Here is a 19,592-nt window from a genome sequence, read left to right on the forward strand (position 1 = left end):
GAAAGAAAGAAAGAAAAGAAATATGAGAGAACAGTTTTCAGAAGACCTTACCTAGAAATAAGTGAACCAGCTGAATATTCGAGACAGAAATGCACCGGTGTCTCAATCTTTTGTTTTTCTTTTATCTTTTTTTTTGCTCTCTTTCGTAACTTTCCTTATCTGGTGGCGCTCCTTTTCCTGCCTCACTCGCTCGCTCGCCCGCCTGCAGTTTGAAGACAGACCTTAAAGCGACTGACGTGCCCACCTCTCCCCCTTTAAAGAGTAACCTTGATGACGGCGGCGGCGACGACCCTTGCATTGTAGTTCAGGCGCCGTTCCCTTTACCCTTGCCCTTAACGATAATGACGCCAGTGATAATAAAGAAAAAAAAAGATAAGGGGAAGGATCATAGGAGTATAGTTATTAATGGTGATGATGGTGGTGATCGTGGTGGTGGTGGTGGTGATGTTGATGATAAGTAGTCAAAGTGAAAGTAATAATGGTACTGCTGCTACTACTACTGCTACTGTTACTGCTACTGCTACTGCTACTACTACTACTTCTACTTCTACTACTACTACTACTACTACTACTACTACTACTACTACTACTACTACTACTACTACTACTTCTGCTACTAATACTATCGCCATCACCACCACCACCACTACCACTACTACAACTACTACTACTACTACTGCTACTACTACTACTACTACTGCTACTGCTGCTACTACTACTACTACTACTACTACTACTACTACTACTACTACTACTACTACTACTGCTACTACTACTACTACTACTACTACTACTACTACTACTACTACTACTACTATACTAATGATAATAATAATAATGAACACGCGAGTAGTAACAACCATCTCAAGTAGCGCGGGAAAGAACCATTGAAGGGTTACACTGGAGGGAAAGTTTGTGTGTCCTGAAGGGAGGTTTGTGTATACAGAAGTGTCATTTATCCATGGGTGAGCCGGATCGTGTAGCGGGGCATCGCGTCACTTCCTGTATTGTTCCTCTCACTCCTCCCGCCTCACTGTCACTGCCGGGGCCACTTCAGTATCATTCTCCAGTCACGTGACGAAGAAAATGAGCTGGATAGGTGAATGAATAGATAGATAAGTAGATAAGTAAATGAATGAATGAACGAATGGAGCAAATTAACAAATAAATAAAAAAATTAATAGACAAGTTAACAAGGGAATAGAAATGGAAATACACACATGAATAGATAAATGAATAAGCAGACGAACAAATGAATAAATATAAACAAACTAACTAATTAGATTAAATGAAACAATGAAAATAAAATCTACAGTGAAGACTTCAAGAAAATGATAAGAGAAGTAGTAGTGGATGATTAGCAGTTTGAGTTGGTGTAAAAAAGTAATACCTGTGACTTCGCATCTGACAACGGTGGGCAGAGACGGGACGGGCTACATGAGCGTGACTTACCTGATGAAACCTTGTCTAACGCCGCCAGGTAAATACAAGGTGTGAAATCTCTCTACCCTTACAGTACAGGAGGCTCACGTCAAGATTTTCACCGTTATTTAAAGCAGGAGAGACATATATGCTGGTATAGTTCAGTTTTAGTAATCCCCATAAGCTGCTTGTTCCCTTCGTCGTTTTATTTTCACGTTTATGCTGTTAAATTATTTGTAGAATCTTCATGCCAAGATATTTAACATGAATTGAAAGTATGGGTGACTAAAGAGACGTAGCTTTGAGGGGTACAGTTCAGCTTTAGTATTTTCATTTCCTGGTGGTTTCTTTAGCTGTATTACTTGTAGGCTACATTTCTTTCCCCACGATACCAAGGAAAGAACATGGGAAGCCTCAGTCCTTGTTCCCTTTCTCCCAGGACAAACAGGGTGCATATTCGTGCGCGTTTCTTCCACGACTGTCCATCATCTTGCTTATCTTTCTCACCTGGGCCATGTTGCAGTGTCAGTATCGTGCACTGCTTCGAACACGCTACTTGTATTGTCACGTGTCTTTGATGCTGGGTTCAGGACAAGACGTCAGGAATATTGGTGGATAAGGACTGGATGGAGTAAAGTGTATGTGAATATTAACTTGACTGTGTGTATCTTGTAGTACTGAAGGTCTAAAGTACTGCGTTGCAAGCCAGTCTATCCCGGCCATCCAACACTAATATAGTAGGCGTCCATGAATGAGCCTGGCCCTGGAGGGATAGTGGCGGGAATGGGCAGTGCAGATTCATGAAATACTCGAGATATTTGCTACTGAATGGAGATACAGAGGCAGAAGATTGAATTGTTAATTCAGGATCACCGTAGCCACAAGAGATACTCGCTTTTCACAAATGAACGTGCCGCAGACTATTCTGACTCTGAGCTCTTTCACTTGCCACCATCATATTCCCGCCATACTCCGCCTGCAGTCAGTAAAGCAAAGTCACTGTTTGACATTTACCATGCAGATCCATTCTAATTTATATCTATCTGTCCATATCTTTCCATATCTACATAATATTCACATTTACTTTAGTTTTTTTCATAATCTCTATGTATTTGTACGTGTCTGTTTGTCAGCGAGTCGCTTTGTTTACCCGATGAAATCAGTGTTTGTTGGTCTAGAACTCTAGATCAACCTGCCTGTATGTAGCTATACACATGTCTACTTATATGGTACATTTGTAAACACACACACACACACACACACACACACACACACACACACACACACACACACACACACACACACACACACACTAGCAGCGTGTTGGCAGAGAGTGAACCTGCAGCACTGTTGTCAGGAGGTCTGCGATGAAACCTTGAAATTATGCTGAGCCATTTATCTTGTCGGAAGCTGAATTGTAATTACAGTATGTATTTCTTGCTGGGTTTCACACCTCGTGACGTCATTGTAAGCTAGACATTCATTTATTTCATTGTCATTTCCTTGTAGGCTGGATATTCTTGTTGTACGATGACATCATTGTGGGAAAGCTATTTATTTGTTTTATTGTGACGTTGTTATAGACCAGTTGTTTATTTTCTCTTGACGTAATTCATTAATTTGTTTTTATCATGTCGCTATTGTTGGCTAGTTATTAGTTTTATTCATAATGTCATAGCAGACTAGATATACTATTTTTTTTTTTTTACAATACTCATTAATAGCGCACGTTGCGTCTTGGTGGGAGTGATGAACACTGTACTTGTATCGCTTTTTACCTGGACAAGTAAGGCATCAAAACACTCGCTTCGGTCTCTCACAACACATCTAACGAGAAGTTCACCTCTGGCTATGCTGTGTCCTTGGTGACCCTGTGCAAGGAACACACGCAGGGATGCTATGAATAATAACAAATGGGATCTTGGGAAAAAAGTGTCAAGATGGCCTCGCTGCCCACTGTGCGTGGTGTCCTCTGCACTGCCATCAACATTCTTCAAAACATGAATTACTCTCACTGAACGGACTTTTTTCCATGCTTCAAGGTCTTTTCCTCTCAGCTACGTCTTAAAGGTTATCAGAAATTGTAGTTTATATTTACAGGCATGAGGTGACGTGGTAGCTAGTGATGCTGTTAACAGTTAATTAATATTTTCAAGAGCTTCTGAATGCTTCTTGCTAACCAAACCATTAAGTATACTTGTAGACGCAGTGCTGGCTTTCATCCAGTCGGTGGTGGCGGTGACCTGCCCATATCCTTCCTGTTCACTTTAAAATCTCGGGATAAGTAACCCTCTTTATAATCATAAGTTATGACACATTAAAACTGACGCTTGATTAGTTACTTTTCCGATATCATACAAACTTTTCCCTTATGTTAACTTGCTCACCGGATTGCTGGAGACACCGGGGACAGGCCGTCAGAGAGACTTTCAGAAGACTCGTACAGTAGATCAATCTCTGTGTAAGTGAAGAGATGTACATACAGTGGTGATCAGAAGCCAAACTACTGGTACTTATTTTCATTCTGTTCAGTCTTTTCCTTCAGTCTTCGGGATTCTGTTCTGATCACGATCTCTTTACAAATTCTTCTAACTGAGAAATTTTATGAGTACATCAGAGGACGTCAGATAGAGGGAAGAACAATCATCACAATAATATTGAGTGCAGCACATTAATGTACAAGCCGCTTGCAAGATCCAGATGAAATAACAACATTCTCATCAGTTGATTTTTCATATGAAGTTGCCTGACGCTAATATAATTAACAATAACAATTAAGGCATAGTTACCGCAAAGTGCTTGCTACTGGTGGAAAAGTTTAGGCAAATAGTTCTTATTATATTTATTACGTGTTCCGTAAACTCTCGTGGAAATTATGAATCAATAGTTATTTGTATAAATGTTTATGGCGCCAGGCGCAGGAATGATGAAGTTAGCGAGGCATTCTGATGGCTGCGATCTTAATTAAGGATGTGAGCTGTCTGCCGGGAACACTTATGGACATACATTCATATATACATACATGCATACAAAAATGCTTACATATATAATACATTAGCTGCTATACCAAGACAAAGACTATAATCAACAAGACAAAAAATCAATACAGACAACAGCAGCAGCAGCAGCAGCAGCAGCGTAATGACAGTACAAACAATAACAAGAAAAAACATGAACAACACCACCACCAACAACAACAAGAACAAAATAACAACAAAAACACGAATGACGGAAACATCATCAAGAACATCAACAAACGCAACACTTAAGATCAATTCATGAAACCAAAAATATTCTAAAGTACATTTCATCATCATCCTTGGCCGAGTTACTAAGACGAGTCGCGATAAACACCGGATAAGCTGTCAATACCACTACTTGTGTGTACCTGTAGTGCTTGTTTACGTGGCGAAGAGCGCTTCTGTAAGGTTGCAGAGCGGGGAACAGGGGAACAGGGGACCAGGAGTAAGAGGGCGCCACTTGCCTCCCGCCGAGACAGCCACCCACACAGGTGCTGATTGGACGAGCAAACATTGGGTTGACCGAAATTCCCATTCTTAAGCGGTCTCTTGTCTCACAAAGGATAAATACAAAAGCCATATAGACGATTAGACTAGTTTTTATAAGCGCTTTTCCTTAGTGGTGATATTTGTTAAACTGACACAAATAATGGTAACGGTTTTGAAGTGTCCTACGAACTTCACTAAAACCATGTAAAATCAGACCAGTAGATAAGGCATGGAAATCTTTGTTTCCTAATTGTGGCGGCCTAGTATTGTGCTGTGACTTACAAGAAAAGAAAAGAAAAGAATAAAAGACAATAAATGTTGATAAAAGATAAATATGAATTGGCGAAATGTCCTAATGTTAGAAATGTCCTAAATGTTATACTCAAGTGCGTAGAAAATGTCCGAAAAAGAGGAAACTGTCGCAGGTATGTTTAATTAGTGTCTACAACAGTGTAATGACATACTCATAAACTGTGGACGACTAAATCATCAGAAATGTATACATGAAGCCCAAGAGATATTGTGGACTTAATCATATAAACTTTTAAGACTTCATTCTCTCCCTCCTCCTCATCATCATTATAATCACCATATGTGCTACCACCACCACCACCACCACCACCACCACCACCACCACCACTATCATTAAGCCACCATTATTACTTTTACTGATTCCATTGCAGGGTACAGTTATCTCGTTCGTTGCCTGTTCTTTCCTTTACCATTTCTGGGATATAATTTTATTCATTCTAATCATCCATACATTAATAGTTCGGGTTATATGTATCATTGAAATTCATTGATACTTAAATCGTCTTACAATATTCTGTTCTCACTGTGATAGCCACACATTAGCTTGAGGCCGCACACACCACCACCAGGAGTATCCATACACTAGTGACATCTGTGGCCGCACCTTCTGAAGTTGGAAAGAAGGTAAAGAGATAAAAGTTGAAGGTTTGTGTATGGCTTGGTGCCGCCCTTGTGTCGAAACTCCGAGGCAATCTGACTTTTTCAAGAAGGGACGCCGAAAGACGCAACTTTTCTGGTGGCGAGGAAAAAGGAGAGGCAGCAGTGGGCGGACGCTATCTCGTGGCGAGGTAACAGATGGACAACTTTAGTGAGGGCCAGGGGAGGGGGCGGCGGGCCATGCGGACAACACCGGATGAAGAGGTGGGATTTACACCGCGGGGGAGACTACGGGCAATGGGTGTGTTCTCTTTTACCCAAGTTAAACAAAGTGGTTGAGACGAGTCGTTATGTCAAAACACACAAATATTACGTATTTTTATTTACTTTTCGGAAATCTGGCGTCCAGTACAAAACATGAAATTATTTTAAGCCTCGCCTGCTGTTATTTGATATTTCAAACGTTTATTTATTTAATATTCGAAAACATTTTTAATTGTCGTTCCATGTTATTTACATTTTTAGATGCATAATATTTTTAACATGACACGACTACAGCTGTTGCATCCCAGAGAGAAAATTAATAAATCAGTCTAACGTAAAATGCCAGTTATGTCGGTAACTGCGGCGCCATATTGCTGCTGCTGCTGACAGTGAGATGAGGCCACCGAGGCTCGAGACATCCTCATACTGGTCAGCAGAAATGTCCCACGTCAAGCTTACTCATGATACCAGACCTTGACCCAGATAAGTGCTTCCTGTCACCTTGTGTTTAGTGACAATCCTTTTCTCCTCTCCACAACAGCAATAAAAAGTAATAATGTGACAATAACTACAGAGGGTTTGCATGTACCAGTATTAGTTATAGAAGGATCGATGCATTAATGAAAGACTATTCCTGCTATGAAAAGATATGTTATTTTCTGCATCACAGAGAGAGAGAGAGAGAGAGAGAGAGAGAGAGAGAGAGAGAGAGAGAGAGAGAGAGAGAGAGAGAGAGAGAGAGAGAGAGAGAGAGAGAGAGAGAGAGAGAGAGAGAGAGAGAGAGAGAGAGAGAGAGAGAGAGAGAGAGAGAGAGAGAGAGAGAGAGAGAGAGAGAGAGATTGATTGATTGATTGAAGTAGATGTACATGTGAAATCGATCTCGTCTTTCCATAATTACATTAGCGTAATTTCTACCACTTCACTTCTTAATAATTCTGTGTGATAGGCTGTTTGTGAGTGCGTTTGTATTGAGTGGCTGTAGCTGTTCCCTGTGTACGAGGTGTGCACCAATCACGACCCACACACAAATTGATCAAACAACTCAAAAAGCGTAAAAGTTTAATCATAAAATCGAACTCGACAGTCACCACGCTTCGCAGTGTTTCATAATTCCGCTCATATAGCATATGAAAAAAGACTCTTAATAAATGTGAATAGTATTAGAGGTGTTATTTGCTGCAACTTTTCGTAATCATCGGCAGTCTCTCGTCGCTTTCCTTTGCTTACAGTGTCATTGGAAAACTTCCCTGGACCGAGCTCTGCCAAATTCCCACGATTTTTTTTTTTTCTGTAGGTGACATGTTTTCTTTTTCTTCCTCAATACCACTCAGGGTGGAAGGGAGGCTGGAGCAGCAACAGTCGTAACTGCGACCATGAGAGTTGTAAGAGTGGGCGCTGGGAAAGGGGCGGGAGAGGTGCTTGGAAAGGAGAAAAAGACGAGGAAGAAAGAGAGGGAGAAGGGATGAACGCATCGAGAAGAGAGAAAACAAGGAGAATTTTCCTTGCCTTCAGTGAAGAGAAGAACAGAAACTTCCTTTTAGTAGAGGATACAGGATAAAAGAGAAACGCTACAATGAGAACACCGCATGGATTGTCAATTTTGGAGTGGAGTCTATTGCGTGTTTTATTCGTTGAGGTGAGAAACGAACATTAAAAAAAAAAAAGGGAGTTACCGAACTGGGGCCGTACAGGATAGGGAGAACAAAGACGACATCGACTACAATACCATTCACTGTGAACGTTTGTGGGAGATATCTTTTGCAGTAATAGGGTGGAGAAGGCCGTTGGTTCTTCCTCGCTACGGGACGCCGAAACTCCCTGAGCAGTCTTCACTTTTTTGTTTGTAAGTCATAAACAACATCAAAGTAAAGAGGCTGCCTGGGACTCTCCTTGGTGGTTCGGAGCACAAGTCAGCAAGCCTCTTGACACTCGTGGTGCCAAAACAAGTCACATATCGCCGCCAAGTTTTGTCCTCCTGTTGTAACTCTATCAAAAGCTAATGAAATTACGGAAAGTTCTCGAAGGACTGTAAACTTTGGTCAATTTGGACGCCATGAGATTTGAGAGGACAAACTTAGCTCGGGTCTTCTTCATTTATCGTTGTATTCTTAAAAAGTCCTAAGATTCCTGCCTTTCTGGTTCCTTGCCTCTGACGGTGCTTCTTTTTGACAAAGTAAAGGTCAGGGCGAAACCACGAGTTTCAAGCAGCTTCGTGGGTAAAGGGAATTTGCCATTTGCTGTGTGCACTGCGGCACTGATGGGGATGGCTCCTCTGCTGGGGGAAGGCGGCATGGCTGTGCATGAAGGCAAGGCGACGAAGAAGGGAGAGGGAGGAAGGAAAAAGTGATGAAAGATTTGTATCTTGCATCAAAACTGAACGGGGAACGTTTTTTCAACAAGTGGATGTCCTTTCAGCGGCATTATATCGGCATCCTGTGAGGTTCTAATGAGGAGGACCAGCATGACGCGCTTCCTCAAGGTCTGCAGAGAGGACAAGCAACACCAAGCGAGACAAGAGAACACTTTATGAAATAGTATTGTGGCAAGCGTCCAATATTTAACCGACAAAGAAAAGTCACCGACATGCGCAACACGATCTTTTTTTTTTTTTTTTTTTTTTTTTAGAAAGCTCGTAGTTATTACAACATTTGGTCCCTGACGGTATGCAGACTCACATTCCTCTGACATAGTGGTGGCTGAGGTCCACAGTTGGGATTCTCAGAATGGTAAAAAAATATCATGTCGAGGACCATGGTCTTATAAGTCAGGATTGTTGTGGAGAGGGTAAAGGGGAAAAATGATAATAAAAAAACAAAAACGCCCAGCTATCTGATGTGTAGCTTAAACAACAGACACTCGAGCCCAGCAGCTGCTTCACGAGGGAGGAGAGACGAGCACAGTGCTACCTCACGATTTGTTTATTGATTTTATTTATTCCTATATTTTCAAAAGAAAGTAAGGGAAGCTGCAAGAAGCCATCTGGCCTACACACATTAGTCCCTGTATGAAACACACCTACTTCCACCTATCATCAACATCCATAGATTTGTCTAATCTTATTCATGATCCATCTACACGTCTTTCACCGTCCATTCCCTCTCAACGCTCTGCCTCTGTCTTCTCACGGCCACGCTCTTCCTGTGATGAAAGAAAAGAAGAGAAACATCCTTTGATATATGCACATAAATGAAGGTATGAAATATCCACAGCTCGACCTTGCCACTCACCGCGTCCCAAGGCAACCCATGTATGTATGTATGTTTGGATATATGTATGTATGTACGTTGTATATACATGTATGTTTGTATGTATGAATGAATATATGGAGTTTTATGGAATACGTAGATTTTCTTTCTTCTTTCCCTTGGGGAGGGTGTAGGAAAATTTGATAGGTATTCACAGAGTGTGGCGTCAGGAGTGTGGGACAATGGGTGCAGTCCTACTTCCATCCCGTCCCTCGGAAGGGGACGCGGCCCAGCGCTACCGTCGTGTTGTCCCCGACCTCGGCGGGGCGACTCTTGTTTACATTCGACACAAACTTCACAACACAAACTTCCTATCTCTCCGCCACAACCTCTTATTTGGTGTTCCTTTGTTTGAGTAGCACCGAGGCGGGGGAGCAGAAGAGAAGCGGAGAGGCTAGCTGGGCAGGATTCCTCACTAAAGTACAGAATTTTGTTTATTATGATGCATGAGTATTATCATCCAGAAATTAAGTGTTTATCTCAGAAACTCCACAGACAGACACTGTAATGAATATTTCCTTTGTTCCTTACTGCCAAAAGTACTCTTCCCGCACGAGAGAGAAAAAAAGAGAGAAAGAGAGAGAGAGAGAGAGAGAGAGAGAGAGAGAGAGAGAGAGAGAGAGAGAGAGAGAGAGAGAGAGAGTCCTGATTAAAAAGTATAAAGAATCACCAAACGTTGTGGAAAAAAAAAAAAAAAACAATGAAAAATGATCAGAGGAGTTGAAAGTGAAGCTGAGTGCAGAGTAAAGAGATGAGAGGCGAGAGGAAACCCAAGGCCTGGTGTGGTGGGAGGCGGGGAGGAACGGAGCGGCCCATTAGCACCTCACCGCTCAGCTCTATCGTCCTTAACTACGGGCTAAGGTTCTCCTCCGCGACGAGTACTGCGGTGCTCCATCAGTGTCACTCCAGGAGAAGAATGACGCAGTTTTATAACAATATTTACTTCCTGATCCATTTCGTCTTGCTTAGTGTAGCTTTACTAGGCAGTGCACAGCCATGAATCATAACAGTATGAAACAGGCTCTGCTACATACACGCGAGCGGCAAACACACACACACATACACACATACACACACACACACACACACACACACACACACGATATATATATAAGAATGACTAGACTATTTTTTTACAATATCTATCTTATTCTATCACCGCTACAGGACACAGGGAAACAAAGCTCCGGAAAAGTGACTTGAAAGGAAAGAATTAACTCAAGTTTGCAATTGCTCGTGGAGGTTGAAAGTGAAACCATATTAGTGGTTAGTGGTATTTTCCTCACTCACCCCAGCGCTCCCTCCCTGCCCCTGGCGAGGCTGAAGACACTCATGGGACACTAAACCTGAAGGAGGCCCAGCACAAACCCTTTCCCTACTGGACACTGAATAGAACTCTGGAGTGAACAGCCAACTCTTAGTGGCGTGTACTACCACCACCACCACCACCACCACCACCACCACTTCTGTCCAGCTCCCACACTCGGCACCGACGCAACCTATTCGAGGTAAGACTCACTTGTCTGTCTTTGTGATGAAGTTTTCTCAGGTCGTCTGCGGGTGTTATGAAGCTTCCAGTAAAAACACACACACACACACACACACACACACACACACACACACACACACACACACACACACACACACACACACACACACACACACACACACACAGACGACAGAGGGTAGACGGGGATGGAGTGTGTTTTTGTAGCGGTGTATTGGGTGTGTGTCACTCAGGGGAGACGAGGACGCGACGGAAGGTAGGAGGGTAGAAGGATACTTTTGCTGAAAATGGTGCAGGGCAGAAAGTACCGAGAGAAGTGGATATAGAATACGAGGGAAAGGATAAGACAGAAAGAGGCCGTCAGGAGCACTTTTCTTTTATGTAAGAGAGACACTGGTGAAAAACAACAAAACGTCCTTTAAAAAGATGGTCCACCGGAGTGCCAATCCTTAAACAGAGGCCGATAAGGATCCCCGAAAATTGGAGAATATGGAAGGATTGTAAGACAGGGTAGTGGAGGGAATAAAGGTGGTGTACAGATGCAAATACAGGCTGACTGATGAGTGGGTGGCAATTAGGGTCTGTATAAGGCACACCCCTGGGATTAACGCTAGCGGTACACTGTATACTATCTTAATAGCATCAATGGAATAAAGTCTTTTGAAATGCCTCGGCGTGAGTTCCAGCACCTATCCTTTTGTCCTGCTTTTGTGTATGTTCCGCACAGACGCATTTCAGTACGAGATTAACGTGAAATACAGATACTACAGTCAACATCAGTACTATTTTCTACATCAATCCATTGCTTTATTTCCAGGAAGGAACGTGAGCACCTTTCCACATTTCGCGGGCTTTGCAGAGTTAAATGTCCAATGTTCTGCTCGTAGCAATCACTTATTTCAAATTCTGGCCGTGGGAGAGCCATTACCTAGTTTCAACTCTGGGTTTAGTTGGCAGTTGGCAACGGCCGCTTCGTCCCGCAAAGCCTTTGATCCTGTTATAGACTTGGAGAACGCGGTCACAAGCTCCTGGGGCGGCTCTCAGCATGCCGGAGCGGGGCTGGTGGCAGGCTGGTTGGCTGGTGGGCTGGCGGTAGAGGTTGAGGGACTCATCATCACATTATTTCGTGCTTAAAGTTGTTGTGGTGCGGATGAAACACTTCCTGGTGAACATCAGTGGAGGTGCACAAGTACATGGTCATCAGTGGAGTTCCCGAGATATTGTATTTATGCTGCACGTGTTTCCAGATTGTGAACTTCTCCCTGGAATTGCTGTACAAGACTTTAAAACGCGTCCCACATTGCATTGAGTCCTGCTGCAGGGGGATTAGGCCTTCTCTCTCTCTCTCTCTCTCTCTCTCTCTCTCTCTCTCTCTCTCTCTCTCTCTCTCTCTCTCTCTCTCTCTCTCTCTCTCTCTCTCTCTCTCTCTCTCTCTCTCTCTCTCTCTGCCTTCTTTCTTTCCTCAGTACTTCCCCTCCCCCCCGGGTGTTAAAAGTGGTTGCCGAGTGTCCCGGGCTTTTACCAGGGCACGTGGCAGCAGTGGAGGGCTGATATTAACTAGATTTACGTCCTTAGGTGCTGAGGTCCCACTGCTGTGCTGTGGCCCATTGACACTACGTTTCTTGGTAATCTATGCAATTTCTCTCTCTCTCTCTCTCTCTCTCTCTCTCTCTCTCTCTCTCTCTCTCTCTCTCTCTCTCTCTCTCTCTCTCTCTCTCTCTCTCTCTCTCTCTCTTTCTCTCTCTCTCTCCGCCTTTCAAGAGCACACTCCACACACAATAACATCCCACTAAGCTTAAAGAGAAACAATGACAACTAAAGAATTAACGATATATGTCACCATCCAGGCCTGTCAGCTGCCACCCCCTCCCCCCTTTCATTTCAATACGGTATCTGCATCTCCCTCAGGTTTCCGTCTTTCCACTGTATCCGAGATCGATAATATTATGGCGGGGTGATTTATTGCAGCAATGACACGCAGCAGCGGTAATTAAGATCAGTGGATGAAGGCGAGGCTTACGATACGATACGCTGAGATGAGAGAGATGTGTATGGTGTGGGTGGTGGGTGGTAGTGCTGGTGAACGACAACAACAACAACAACAACAGCAAAAACAACAAAAACAAGAACAAAAACAAGAGCAAAAACAAGAACAAAAGGGAAAAAAGAACAAGAACAAAAACAAAACAAGAACAAGAAGAAAAGAACTAAAATAAAAATAAGTATAAGAAGAACAAGAAAACGGAGGAGAAAGAAAGGGAAGAAGAGTTGGAGAAGCAGAAGAACAAGAAGAACAAAGAGAAGATAAAGAACAAGAACAAGAATAAGGAAAAGAGAGAGAGAGAGAGAGAGAGAGAGAGAGAGAGAGAGAGAGAGAGAGAGAGAGAGAGAGAGAGAGAGAGAGAGAGAGAGAGAGAGAGAGAGATTGCGTAGATTACCAAGAAACGTAGTGTCAATGGGCCGCAGCACAGCAGTGGGACCTCAACACCTAAGAACGTAAATCTAGTTAATATCAGCCGTCCACTGCTGCCATGTACCCAGCTAAAGGCCCGGGACACTCGGCAATCACTTTAAACACCTCGGGGGGGGGGGGAAAGTACTGAAGAAAGAAAGAAAGAAAGAAAGAAAGTGTAGTGTGGTCTTGAAAGGCATCACTGAGGGCAAGAGGGATGAGCGAGTATTGTTATAGTAGTTCAAGCCTTTTAGTGCATGTGGTTTGATCGTTTTATTTATTTATTTTTAGTATAGTAATGTTGTTTATTGGTACTCAAATGAAAGGGAAAACTGTAATTATATATCTTTTTTATGTAAAGGTATCTGTGGCCATGAGTTATAAAAATGATATGAAGAAACGACCCACTGAAGCTGCTACTCTCATGAAACGCCTGAACAATCTCCCAAATTTCCTTCCTAACAATTTTCTGGTTAACTGCTAATCTCGTCATGTCCAGAGTGCGAGTGGTCTGAAATTAGCCTTTACATATCTTTCTGTGCTTTGAATATGAAAATAAGAGGACTTTTACCTCGATTCCTTACAAAAAAACAAGGAAAGACCTAGGCATGTTATTTACGAGGGTAACGAAACACTATACTTTCATTAGGTGTTAAAGGGATAAATTCGATGGAGGCAGGAATGAGGAAAGAGACAGCGAGAGTACGTTGAGGATTATGATACTGTAAGCAGGGGAACATCATGCATGGACGTGCTGCAGTTGTGAGATGTGCGCTGAAAAGGGAATAGATAAGAAATGATGCGACGTGTAAGGAATTAGATGGCTGGGGTACGACTTACGGAATGGGTTTTTGGTAATAGTAATAACAGACAGAGGGAATGCATCGGAATAATTCAAGCAGGGAGGAAGGATGTAGGTGTTTTCTTGTGGGTTCCGAGGCGATGTTAAACTTTGGAATGTGTGTCTCCTGCTCGTATCATTCCATATTGATGAGAGTGGGGTGCAGTTGCAACACACGGACGCACACACACACACACACACACACACACACACACACACACACACACACACACACACACACACACACACACACACACACACACACACACACACACACACACACACACACACACACACATCACATAAACATACTGTTGCAACATCAACATACACACATACACAAATACACTCAAACACGCACACAATTGCAACACACACACACACACACACACACACACACACACACACACACACACACACACACACACACACACACACACACACACACACACATAGTATCATAGTAAGACAGGTCATCCTTTGCGAGCGAAACCGATTCAAAAGGTCAATATGATCAAGGACGTGTTTTTGTTACCTCTTTCAATTCTGTGCAACAAAATCTTCCTCTCTGCCCTGCAACTACGTAAGCTGAAGATTGAATGGAATACATAAGCTGGATGGAGTATCTGGCGAGCGGCTGGCATGCGATCTTCCACCCTGCGAGCATGTACGTACACCCATCCAGGAAGGTCTAACCGAATCTAATCTAACCTAACCCAGATAGCCAGCCAGCCAACCCTAATCTAACCTAATCTAACCTATAGCCTAGCCTAACCTTACCTTATCTAACCTAACCTAACCTAACCTAATCTAACCCAGTCAGCCAGCCATCCACCAGCCAGCCAGCATCGCATTACAAAACTTCACGTGGGTAACTCGCTTTAAGCCCCAAAGTCCGGCCTTCCAAGGAGTAAAATTTTTGTTCAAGCGAGCATTAGAAAAGTTAAAGGGAGTTGTGTTGCGTTATTTTCCGCCAAATTAGCGTCCGTTCCCTCTTCCGTGTTGTCTTCGCCGCATCTTCCGCCTTTCCTCGTTGTGGGGGAGCGGTACTTTACGGCGTTCTTTTATCTTGCTCTTTTACACCTCCTCTATCACCACCACCACCACCACCACCACCACCATCACCACCACCACTTCCACCTCCTCCTTCTCCTTCTCCTTCTCCTCCTCCTCCTCCTCCTTTTTCCCTCGCTCTCTTTGTCACCGCAGCCACCACCATCACCACCACCACTCCCCCTCCTGCTCCTCCTCCTCCTCGCCCTCATGAACTCCTTTAGAGTTTTCTTAAGCAACATTAAGCAGGTAAAAATATGACTTCGCGATGTAAAAATTCACAAGATTGAGAAAAACGGGGTTAGTTTATATGCGTGAGTGGTGGTAGGTGGTGGTGGTGGTGGTGGTGGTGGTGGTGGTGGTGGTGGTCGTGATAGTGGTGGTAGTGGTGGTGATGATTGTAGTGGTAAGGGATGGTGGTGGTGGTGGTGGTCTTTGTCGTGAGTGTTATGGGGCTGTGAAGACTTTGATCGCCTTTGCTTTCCTTGATAAGAGAAGATGGTAATGGAAGCAATATGTGTGTGTGTGTGTGTGTGTGTGTGTGTGTGTGTGTGTGTGTGTGTGTGTGTGTGTGTGTGTGTGTGTGTGTGTGTGTGTGTGTGTGTGTAGCGTTACTCTACTACGGTACATGATTGTTTTTATTCTCTCTCTCTCTCTCTCTCTCTCTCTCTCTCTCTCTCTCTCTCTCTCTCTCTCTCTCTCTCTCTCTCTCTCTCTCTCTCTCTCTCTCTCTCTCTCTCTCTCTCTCTCTCTCTCTCTCTCTCTCTCTCTCTCTCTCTCTCTCTCTCTCTCTCTCTCTCTCTCTCTCTCTCTCTCTCTCTGTCTGTCTGTCTGTCTGTCTGTCTGTCTGTCTGTCTGTCTGTCTGTCTGTCTCTCTCTCTCTCTCTCTCTCTCTCTCTCTCTCTCTCTCTCTCTCTCTCTCTCTCTCTCTCTCTCTCTCTCTCTCTCTCTCTCTCTCTCTCTCTCTCTCTCTCTCTCTCTCTCTCTCTCTCTCTCTCTCTCTCTCTCTCACACACACACACACACACACACACACACACACACACACACACACACACATACTATGAGCTCTGAGCTCGCTCCGTAATGGGGAAGACTGGCTGGGTGACCAGGAGGCGACCGAGGGGAATTACACACACAGATATACACGCACACACACACACACTTGCCGGAGCACCGAGCAGGGAGGTGACCAGCGAGCATCACGCGTACATCTTTCCCGGAGAGTGTGAGGCGACGTGCTCTTATGGGGCCGGGAAAATATGCTACTCTGTGCTGGGGACGAGCGAGGAGTGAGTGGCGCTAACAGCCTCTGCCTCGCGTGACGGCGGCGGCTAATGCGACCTTCTCATCCTTACATCAAGACTCTCAGCCTCACGTTCTTAGAGTCCATCACAAAAGAAGAAGGAAAAAAAAAAATATAGTTCATTCTCAGGCGGCGGAATCAGTGTTTGTATTCGACTAGTGCTTGTGTTCACCCCCTCTCTAGTGACACACCGCATGTTTGTACGCAGCTTGAGGCCTCACCTGTGTTCACTTCTGCCCTGTCGTGATTTTAGTCGAGTAACGCTGCGTTTATTTTTTGTGTCACCTGTGTTCACTTCTGCCCGGTCGTGATTTCAGTCGTGTTATGCTACGTTCATTTTTTGTGTTTTTATGTTTGCTCGTAGGTTTGTCTTTTAATGTGATGAGAACTTTACCAAACCTGATGACTGAATGACTGTGAGTAGATCAGAGGATTTAGATAAATAGAGAATGATAAAGACATTAATAATGAATTTTTTTCTTTTTCCTTTTTCTTTTTTTTTTTGCTTTTGCGTAACAGTGACCGTACCTGCCCATTTTGTATGAACTTTGTAGTACATGCACGTGTTTCTAAATTGCTTATACATTGAAACGCTTTTGGATCTCTCAATAACTACTTTCAAGGGCCCGCAAATGGAGCTTTCGTGAACCTCTTTTCTTTCAAAGGCTACAACAATAAAAAGAAGTTTCTACGGATGATTTATTTTTTTTTACTTCTGATCACACAAATGATAAACACCTTGAAAAAAAAATCAAGTAACTTGTAGAAAAAAACTATTACAAGCTGAGATAAGACACGAAAATACTTGAGAATTCTGCTCAATTAAAGAATCATCGAGAGAAGAGCACACCATACATCCATTTTTGCTTCTGACCACCGCACCTTGAAACTTTCCCACCCTGAACTCTCTCCCTGCCTCCATGAGCCTTACTTAACCAGCCCGTAGCTTTTCTCTCACCCAGCGCCGTTCGTTCCCACTCAGCGGACGGTCATGAGCCGGGCGGCGAGAGGCAGGAATATACTGCAGGGAGAATGAGGCGTCGAGGCGGCCGGGGAGACAAAGGAGGCACTAGAGAGGGAAGGATGAGGCTGTAGTGAGATGGAGGAGATGAAATAGAGGCCTTCTGGAACATGAGGAGGAGGTGGAGGAGGAGGTGGGGGAGTGACACAAGTCTGTTCGTCTGAGAGGAAGGCGGGAAGACAATCATCACGTCAGGGAATGAAAGAACCAGAAAAACAAGAGAGAGAGAGAGAGAGAGAGAGAGAGAGAGAGAGAGAGAGAGAGAGAGAGAGAGATAAGGTGGTACTGAGAAAGGTACTGAAGGAAGGGTAACTGTGAGCCCAGGTAAAGGAGGAGGCGCTGGGGGTGGAGGTGCTGGAAGATGAAGTGGGAGGAGGTAAAGGTGATGAAAGAGGAGCACTAAGTCAAGGCTGTATCCCTGCCAGGCCGACACTCTTTTCTCCACCCATTCCCTTCATTTCCTGCCCCTTCTTTCCTCCCGCCATCCATCGCCGCGAGGATCAGCGTAGTGACAGACGGTGATAAAAAGAGGCGAGAAAAAAAAAAAAAGACCACCTCTGTCCGCTCATATATTACACTTTCATCACACACACACACACACACACACACACACACACACACACACACACACACACACACACACACACACACTCTCTCTCTCTCTCTCTCTCTCTCTCTCTCTCTCTCTCTCTCTCTCTCTCTCTCTCTCTCTCTCTCTCTCTCTCTCTCTCTCCTTTTACAATTTCGTCATATGCATAATGAATATAGTGGAATGTTTAACACGTGTAATATACCTCCATTGTTATTATTTATTTAATTATTTACTTTTGCAAAGGATAATTACGGCAATGAAATGTAAATGATATTCACAACACCGCTTTTTTTTTTTTTTGTTCTGCTTCAGGCGATGTGGGGATTGCTGTTGTTCTCTTTACGTATTCTATGATAGGGTGTCTTTCGTTATAGAACTTGTAGCGAATTTTTACCCATTCAGTATCATGACGCGATTCCACATTCATCCTGTTTACTATTTGGTGATTTTCTATAGCTTTTGGGGGATTGAAATAGTGAAAACTCTGGCCATTAATCTTCCCACCTCCATAGACCCTTGCTAATGTCAATAAAATGGCCTAATCGTACACAAAACTCCAGGTAAAAATGTGTCCCAGTACTGAAGGGGTTAAGAAGCAACACAAGAGAGCGAATGAAGCACTGGTGAAGCGCTTGGTACATGTTTGAAAAGTAATCATCAAACACACAGGTAAAGACGATTGAGTACTTTCACGTCATGCTTTGTTCCGTGTTAACAGCCACACTGTGAGGTTACCAAGTGAGGAAATTGAGCGTCTTCATGAGTCTAATGATAATGAGATCTCTCGGGACACAGCGAAGGAGCAAACATGAACAAGGAGTGAAGGAAATCGCTCACTCCCCAGAAATTAAATTGAACACCAGCATTTTTAGCGGGAGCTCCTTACATAATCATCATCTCGAAGTGCTTAACCCCTTTAGTGCCATGACGAGTTTCCCTATTCATTCTGCTTATCATTTGGTGATTTTATACAGCTTCAGAAACTTATGGGGGGATTAAAAATAGTGAAGACTGTGGCTATTAATCATCCGACCTCCATAAACCCTTCCTAATGTCAATAAAATGATGTAATCGTACACAAATCTCAAGGTAAAAAATGTGTCCCGGTTCTTAAGGGATTGAGGGCATTCTGTCATCTTTTTTTCCCCTTTGCCATATTCATAATAAAATGGAGAAGAGATAAGATAGTACATAATGTGTTACTAGATCATCTAACACCTCCATATCCAACGTTACGGCCTTTTGTGTTCAGACCGCCATGGTACAGTGGAACCATGCGTGCTTTGGGGTCCGAGGGGTCTTGAAGCGCACGGGTTCGAATCCTGTCCACGGTCCGAGTGTAGGTTGGGCTTCCTCACTCGGGGCAACGGTTTCCTAGCGGGTGGGGTTTGAGATAGGAGGTACCCCCAAAAATATCCCCTCTAGCCCATAAATTCCCGTGAAAATCCCACATGGTATAAATAAAAAAAAA

General features: G+C 43.6%; 1 protein-coding gene across 4 annotated transcripts in view; it reads left to right on the forward strand.

Moving 5' to 3' along the window:
- LOC123514788 (atrial natriuretic peptide receptor 1-like) overlaps positions 1-19,592 on the forward strand; it is a 491,631-nt gene that overhangs the window by 5,606 nt on the left and 466,433 nt on the right. For 3 of the 4 annotated variants that reach the window (XM_045272955.1, XM_045272962.1, XM_045272960.1), the window contains exon 2: positions 10,517-10,857. The exons of the other annotated variant lie outside the window; for it this stretch is intronic. The gene's annotated coding sequence lies outside the window, so the exon portion shown is untranslated. The remainder of the gene's footprint in view (positions 1-10,516; positions 10,858-19,592) is intronic. 4 annotated transcript variants of the gene reach the window in all.

This window comes from Portunus trituberculatus, chromosome 38 (assembly GCF_017591435.1).
Source record: "Portunus trituberculatus isolate SZX2019 chromosome 38, ASM1759143v1, whole genome shotgun sequence".
NCBI lineage: Eukaryota > Metazoa > Arthropoda > Malacostraca > Decapoda > Portunidae > Portunus > Portunus trituberculatus.